This window comes from Elephantulus edwardii, unplaced genomic scaffold (assembly GCF_000299155.1).
Source record: "Elephantulus edwardii isolate Elephantulus edwardi_28Jun2011 unplaced genomic scaffold, EleEdw1.0 scaffold00010, whole genome shotgun sequence".
Classification (NCBI taxonomy): domain Eukaryota; kingdom Metazoa; phylum Chordata; class Mammalia; order Macroscelidea; family Macroscelididae; genus Elephantulus; species Elephantulus edwardii.
Window position 1 is genome coordinate 32,524,745 of NW_006399760.1, and position 9,064 is coordinate 32,533,808.

Consider the following 9,064-nt stretch of genomic DNA (forward strand, 5'->3'; position numbering starts at 1 on the left):
GGATGAGAGTGTCAGAGACAGTGTGATTGGCACAGGACAGAGCGGAGTTTAGGGCTGTTGTACATAGGGTCGCTATGAGTCGCAGGTGACTCGAAGGCACATAACAACAACAACAACACTTCTATTGTGATTTTAATGAACGTCTTTGATTTTTTTTTTTAGGTAAGTTTTACCACCTCTTCACTTTATGTAAGGAAGGTTGTCTCATCTGAATATCTAAAGTTGCTAATGGGCACTTCTGCAATCCTGGTGCCATAATCTTCTTTAACACTCTGCCTTATTTTCTATGTAACAAAAATTTTCCAATCCTATTGTTTGACATTCATAATTAGTAATACTGATTATATTCATCATGTTGCACAACTATTATAATTTTTCTTTTTCAAACTATTCACTAAGTTGAAATTTAGTGACCCCTAAGCAATGACTCAGTTTTCTTCTTCCCTTCCACTGCTTATAATCACTAATAAGCTTTGGTCTCTATATATTAAGAATCTGGCAGTTAAGTACTTGATTATTTATCAAGAAGTAAAGAGTTCAAACTTGCCAACTGATTCCAGGCAAAAAGATGCGGCTGTCTGCTTTTATAGAGTTCAGCCTTGGAAACTGTCCTGTACACTCACTATAAGTTGGAAACAACTTGACAGAATCAAGCTTTATATATTTGCGTATTTCCTACAACATTTGTCCTTTTGTGATTTACTTATCTCATTTATCATAATGCTTTCAAAGCTCATCCACATTTAGTATATATTAGACATTGACAAATCTTTCCATGTAATCAGAAAATGAGCTATTATTAAAATTCTTAAAATCAACACTCCAACTCCATATCATACCAAAAGGGCACAATTCACTGTACATCGTTAAGATTAAGAAGTTAAAACAATACCTGAGCTATCACTTTTCTGAATTGCTTTGACTGGCTGGTCTCTTTTGCTCATGATTCCTACTTCTGTTAAGAAAAGAAGAAAAAGCTGAAATGTTAAAATGTAATTTTTAAAATATTTTGGAACATGTGTTAAATGGGAGTATTTCTAAGGTTTAGGACTAAGTGTCATAACTTAAGATTTTTCAATTCTTTTTTTAGAAGCCCCCTTGTGCTATTTTTTTTCTTTTTTTCTGGCCTCTCCCCTCTTAATTACCCTCTATTGCATTATCTCAGTGATTGATAAATATTTTGTAATTATAAAGTTGTGCATATTTTCTTTTGAGTTCCTGGGAGGAGAAAAACTGTATAAAACAAAAACTAAATGAAGTGGCTAAGTGAATCATTACTTCTACTAAAACTACAGAATTTGTGGAAGACATGAAAACTTGGTTTACGTCCTTCTTGGAACAACTTGTTGTCTAACTTTAAAGAGAGAGATCTGCAGACAGACTTCAGCTGCCACTTCCCTCAAGGTCAGGCTCAGCTGCAGAGAGCAGGGTGTAAGAGGCAAGCACTTTGTGTCCAATGTAGAAACTCTGATGTGCAATATTTGCACCACAACTCACTGTCAGGTTGATCAATACTTTTTTGAATCTGAATTAAAAATGACTTATTTTTTTTAAATGACTTATTCATATGCCCGATTCTGCTTCCTTTCTTATATTTCACAGTTGGCTGCTAAACACCTCCCATTTGACTTAGCACCTATTTTCTGAAAACCAAATATAGGAAAACAGTAAACTGAATGGAAATTATTAAAGGAATCAATTATTTTCAAATTACAAGTGGTTCTTTAAGTTACTGTACTCATTTATTCATACATTTTTTTTTGTTTCCTATCCATAAGGTTGAGAAGATGCCTTGTGGTCTTTATAGTAATTTAAACTTTTTAAAGTGGATGATAAAACAGAAGTCCATGGTTTGGGGTAACTGTTAAGTTAATTAGGAACTGTGGCAATTTTCAACTAGCTTTAGAAATACAGGGATAAACTCAAGTGTGTAATTCACAGAATCTCTGGTCAGAGAAACCTTGTATCAAGCCTACAACAATGATAATTTCCCTAAGGGCTTGTTTCTACTGACATACATATCCTATTTATTACTTGGACCAAAACTTCTTCTTCCAAAATTCTATCCTAGATATCAACTTCCACTGCTTCTGCATGAGTTAAGCCACTTCACCTTCTGTCAGCTGACAAGCCATCAACAGCTCCAAATTACATGTTTTCAGTTTGTACCCTTACAGTACATTTGGAATGCAGCAGCCAAAATAACATTTTAAAAATTCTACTCTCACATTCTTCAAGAAATCTGGAGAACAATCACTTGGCCAACTAACTGGAAGAGATCTATATTTGTTCCCATCCCAAAGAAGGGTGACCCAACAAAGTGTGGAAACTATAGAACAATATCATTAATTTCACATGCAAGCAAGATACTACTGAAGATTATCCAAAAACGACTGGAACAGCACATCAGCAGAGAACTGCCAGAAGTCCAGGCTGGGTTTAGAAGGGGTCATGGTACTAGGGATATTTTAGGTAATGTTAGATGGATCTTAGCTGAAAGCAGGGAATACCAGAGGAATGTATATCTGTGTTTCATTGACTATGCAAAGGCATTTGACTGTGTGGATCATAACAAACTGTGGCTGACTCTGAGAAGAATGGGAATACCAGAACACTTGGTCATGCTAATGAGAAACCTCTACTTGGACCAAGAGGCAGTCGTTTGAACAGATCAGGGTAACACTGCATGGTTCAAATTTGGGAAGGGTGTACGCCAGGGATGTGTCTTGTCTTCATACCTTTTCAATCTGTATGTAGAGCAGATTATCCGGGAGGCTGGGCTTTATGAGAAGAAATGTGGGATCAAGATTGGTGGAAGAGCTATCAACAATCTGAGATATGTAGATGACACAATCCTGCTTGCTGAAACTGAGGAGGACCTAAAGTACTTGCTACAGAGGGTCATGGACTGCAGCCTCCAACATGGATTGAGGCTCAGTGTCAAGAAGACAAAGATTGTCACCACTGGGCCAATTGGCAGTATCAGGATGGATGGTGAAGAGATTGAGACTGTTCACAGCTTTAGTTTGCTTGGCTCCACAGTCAACAGTCTTGGCACCAGCATCCAGGAAATTAAAAGGCGTATTGCCATGGGCAAGTCTGCTGTTAGGGACCTCTCCAAAGTACTGAAGAGCAATGGTGTCTTTCTGCAGACTAAGGTACATCTGATACAGGCCATGGTCTTGTGATCACTTGTTAGGCATCAGAGAGTTCGACAATGACTAAGAAAGATAGAAGGAGAATTGATGCCTTTGAGCTGTGGTGCTGGAGAAGAGTATTGAGGGTACCATGGACTGCTAGGAAAACAAACAGATTCATCCTAGAAAGGGTCAAACCAGGCAGCTCCTTGGAGGCAAGGATTATGAGGCTCTAACATACTTTGGACATGTTGTAAGGAGGGACTGGTCCTTGGAGAGGGACATCATGCTTGGTAGAGTGGAGGGACAGCGCAGGAGGGGAATGCCCTCTATGAGGTGGATTGATTTGGTGACTGGGGCAATCGGGATGGGCGTATTGGAAACAGTGTGATTGGCACAGAACAGAGCAGAGTTTAGGGCTGTTGTACATAGGGTTGCTATGAGTCGCAAGCAACTCGATGGCACATAACAACAGCAACTCTCACATTGTTTGAAATTCTTCAATATTCTCATTACTTTTTAAAATAACCTCTCAACCATGTTAACTAGCCTATCAAAGCCATATGACCTCATCTGGGTTCAACTTTCCATCTACCCACATCTCAACCAAGTTTGTTTGACCTCATAGTCTTCCCACATGCTGTTTCCTCTGCCTTAAGAGATACAATCTCCTTCTTTCTACTTTGTTGATTACTACTCAGCTTTCAACTCAATATACATACAACCTCCCAAGGGGGGAAAAAATGAACTATTTTCATTCTTTTCATATTAGTTTCTTCCTATGATAATTTGCAACAGTATTTTCACTTGGATGTTCACTGATTTGATTGTTTTCTCCTACATTAAGCATAGAACTATATTTGACCTTTATTAGTTATATACTCAGTGTTTGGTTTAGCATAATAGGTATAACTGAAAAATAAAGAAAAATTAGTTGGCATTAGTTGAATATCTTGAAGCCCTTCAGAAATACTTACATATGTAATATGTAACTTCATAATATAAGTTCCTTTTCTTACCTGTGATAGTCACCTTATCTTAGCTACCTATGATTCTCTGGTTTGGCAATTACGATGTAGTCATTATCTCAGTGAGATCTTATCTATTATAATAATTTCCTCTGTGAAACCTTATATAATACAATCATCTCCATGATGATATCTGCTTTGAGCAAATAATCCGCTGAATGGGAATTTCTTTAGGGGTGTATCTGCATTAAACATATTTGGGTATACGGCAAAGTGCTATTGTTTTTTGTTCAGCTGAGATCTTCAATCTGGCTTGTTATCATCTGACCTGTGGATTTGAGCCAGCAGCCTGCCATTTTAACTGTTGGTCCTGCATTCTTCTGACCTATCTTGAGTTTGTCCTAAGTCTCTATCTTGGTGTATGTTGATGTAAGACCCAAAACCTTGGAACTTGCTGGCTTCTACAAGTGAGTGCCTGAATAATTTTCTTAAGCTAAATATCTCTTTCATATATCTGTAAGTATATATTTAGATCTATATACAGACATAGATAGAAGTTTATTTCTTTATCTCTATCTCTATCTCTATCTCTATCTCTATCTCTATCTCTATCTCTATCTCTATCTCTGTATCTACAGAATTAGTTTGGATTCTCCAAACCCAGTCAAAGACATTACCACAATCTTTCAATTTTTAAATAACTTTCTTTAACATCATAGTCTGCATACAGAGTTTTTAAACATAAATTATCTTCAGGAGTCATTAGGTAAAATACATGGGAGAAATTATAAAGCACAAGATGCCAGGGATAGAATATATGAAAATCTGAAAAGTTTTCCATACCCAAAGATAATAAAAAGCAGACAACTAAAGAAAGACTTCACACAACTCTATGTTGCATTCAGCAGTCAGTTTTTGACCTCTGATCTACAGCACCTCATCCCTAGTTTATAGTTATTCACTCATTGGTCAGTGCTCCAACCTTGCCATGTTCATTTAACATGAGACCTCATCTATCCTCTCATTGACTGACCTTATTCGATTCTCAGGAAACAACCAGATCTTCTAAACTTAGGGGTCATTTTTCTAGCCAATAAGACTAAAAAACTGGGACTCTTAAATAAAGTAAGACTTTATAGGTTCTCTACTGGCTCACTTAGTCCAGTCTCCTCATACAATAATTCTCACCATTTTTACACAGTCCAAGTTTTAATAGAATCATAACAATCTTATACTAGAAGGATCCTTGAATTAAAGTTTAAACAGAAAATAAACTATCTTCACTAATTTAAAGTTCAGTTTTCTTCTTACTATATAGATGACAAAATAGAAATTCTTACTGAGCTACATAGCACTAGCCTTTCACAAAAATTAGTGACTACAGCAAAGGGCACAAATGTAACAGAGATTATAAGATGGCAAAGAATTGAGCTTGTTTTGATTGTATTGTACAAAGGTTTGCTATGAGTACTAACACGGTACCAAAACTCATCATCTTTCAAGGATGTTGTTGTTATGTCAAGTCATCTATGCCTCACAGTGACCGGAGTACAACAATTCTCAAGCCTGTTCTGTCCTAAGCCAGTCTCACTGATTGTGACACAGCGATCCCCATTACCCCAGTTACTGTATCAATCCATCTCATCCACCATCTCCTTTTCCTACTCTGTCCCTTCAACCTTCCAAGCATGATATCCTTCTCCAAGAACCAGTCCCTTCTGGTTATATGCCCAAAATATGTGACACTGAGCTTCAGAATTGTAGCCTCCAAGGAAAAAAACTCACCCTCTCTAAGACAGACCTTTTTATTTTCTTGGTGATCCATGAGATATTCAAGACTCTTCTCCAGCACCATAACTCAAAAGCATCAATTCTTCTTCTGTCATCCTTAGTCCTTATCTAGATGTCTGATGCATAGCAAGTAACTGTGAAGACCATGGGCCAGATTAGGCACATCTTAGTCTCTAGACTGACATCGTTGCTTCTTATCCCTCTGGAGAGGAGCTGAGCAAGATGAAATTGTTAACAATCTCAATCTTTTCTCCATCTATCATGGTGCTTCCATTTGGTCCAGTGGTGATAATCTTTGTTTTCTTGATGTTGAGCTTCAATCCATATTGAAAGTACAAATGCTGCAGGTCTTCTTCAGCTTTTGGCAAGCAAGGTTCTTCTCTTAATTACAATCTTATGCATTAAAACAAAACTGCTAAGCCACAGCCATGAGCTAAGCTATAGAGCTCAACAATTAAATAGAATCTTATTGTGCCTCTCGCTGTTAATGCTAAGGAAATTTTGTAAATTGAACTTAAAATGTTGTGGCCATACCAAGATGTCAGTACCATTCTTCCCTTTTTCTTCTGAACAGAATCTGATTTTGTTCAAGAAAGGAATATGGCCACTTAAAATACTGGTTTCTTTAAACATCAACAACAACCCACAAACAACAACCTATGACACTCTAACTGGTTATGCAAAATGGTTCTGGCCAATGAAATGCAACAAAGGTATTTTCGGAAGGAATTTCAAGGCATGCTTGTCTTTCTTTCTGGACACTGCTCCTTCTTTTCTGTCCTTTCGCCTTTCTTCTCTGGAATTTGAGTGTGAAACTAAACAAAAAGATGTCATCTCCTAGAGAAAAAAAGGTAGGAGTAGAAAGAAAAGATGATAGCAAGAATCTGCTGTTTCTGGACTTGTTATATGAGAAAACTAAATTCCCAAGCTTTTGCAATCAATTCCTGTGTACTTTCAGTCAAGCAGAATTCCAGACTGATACTGTCTGGGATAATACAAAGCACCCTAGGGAATTTGGTGTCTCCCTATATATAAAAGAATATAAAATACACACATTATCCTGGAAAAGTACTCATCAATACAGACATGGGATAAATATTACTATCATTTTTCTTCAATAGTAGTTTGAGAAAATTGCATTTAACCAAATGTGCTCATTTAAAACTCCAGTAGAGTTTCATTTGCAGTTTCAATATAGCTGAAAGGGAGTAAGTAAAAATATGTGTTGGCGGTTCTGGAAGGGAAACAGAGAAGAAAAATATTCTCAGAATTCTAATTCCATTATCAAAGACTAATACAGAAGACTGTATTTGTGGGTTTATCATTCTCCAAAACAAAGGTGATTTTTTTCCATAATGGATAAATTATGCAAGAAGCAGTTTTATTCTAAAATGTTAAACAAAAGTTTTAAAAATTAATGCAAAATATCAATCTAATAATTTTGAAATTAACATCAAAACTATAAAACTGTTAAATGGCAGTGCCTGGAACATGAAAGCCATCAATGCAATTTAAGTAAAATAACCATAATGTAACAAACATTAATTCACATTTTATGTTAATATTAGTTAAGAAAAAGCTATTTTGGCTAGCAGGTGAAGAAATAAAGTGGAATATAGGGAGAGTTATAAGAAATTTTAGACATAAAGAGGGGTGAGAGAAATTTTTACTCTTAGGAAGAATAAATTGAGTACAAAGTAAAAATTATACTTACTTCCTGTTTCCTCTTTCTATTTTCTTCAATTTGGGTCACAAAATATCCTACCTACCTATAAAGGTAAATGTATTAATTTTTTTTTACAGCTAATTTAGAGGAGGCCCTAGTGGCTTTGATGTTATAGAGGAATATTCTCTTTTTTTTCTGAAATTTTTTTTCTTTTTCTACTAGTTTATTTACAAAATTCAAATACAAATTTGAACAAATTATCTCAACTTCTCTCACCCCCCCCACCCATCAAATTGTACAACTCAATGATTAATCCTCCTCCCCTCTGGGCATCCACATCCCTCTGCTTCCAGCTATAGAGGAATCTTCTTGAATCCTGATGCCACATTCCACTTCATAGAGTCTTACTTCTCAAATGACATGCTCAGCATAGAGATTAAATAGGTAGAGGGGAAGGAAACAACCTGAAATACACCTTTCCTGATTTTAAGTGAAGGGAAGAGATGCTGAAATAAAAGAGCTCAACAAAACATTTCAAAGAGGAGTTTGGGAAAACAAGACAAACAACTATAACTGAATGTGCAAAAACTTAGAAAGCAGACAAAAAAGAGAAGAGCTTGCTCAGCATTTCTCAACCTGAAACACCTGAAGAAAAAAAAATTGAGCCTCAAGTTGCAATACTTAGGGATGCTATCGGCAAAATCTTGAATGATCCAGGAAACATCAAAAGATGATGATGTCAGTTTGAGGAAGAAGGTGCACCTAACTCTGGCCATGGTCTTTTCAATCACTGGTTATGTGTCTGAGAGCTGGACAATGAATAAGACTGATAGAAGAGTTGATGCCTTTGAAGTGTGGTGTTGGAGAAGAATACTGAATATTCCATGGACTGCCAAATTAAAAACCGTATATGTCTTGGAGAAAGTGCAGCCACAATTCTCCTTGGATGCAAAGATGACAAAACTGTATCACATACTCTCAGCATGTTGTTAGGGAGGCTATTGCTTGAAGAGAGACTATTACTACAACAACTACAGAGGAAGATTGTTGTTACATGCCATCAAGCCAGAAATTACTTATAGCTGACACTCCAGAGGGTATTCAGAGATTATAAATCACATGGAATGAGATTACTCATCTTTTTCAATGGAGAAGCCAACAGATTTTAACTGCTTGCTTTTAGGTTGGTAGCACAACTTCTTACCCCTACGTCACCTGCAGTGTGAAGATGCTGTTGTTATTAAGTACCCTCAAGTTGAGAACAATTTACAGTGATCCCATTAACAATAGGTCTGAACCCTGCCCTGTCCTGTGCCATCCTTATCATCCCCAATACACTTAAGCCTATTGCCTCAGACATTGCATCAATTCATCTCATTGGGGAGTCTTCCACTGCTTCAATGACCCTCCATTCTTCCAAGCATGATGTCCTAACCACATGCTCAAAATATGTGAGATAAAGTCTCATCAATTTTGCCACCAATGAACATTCTGGTTGCACT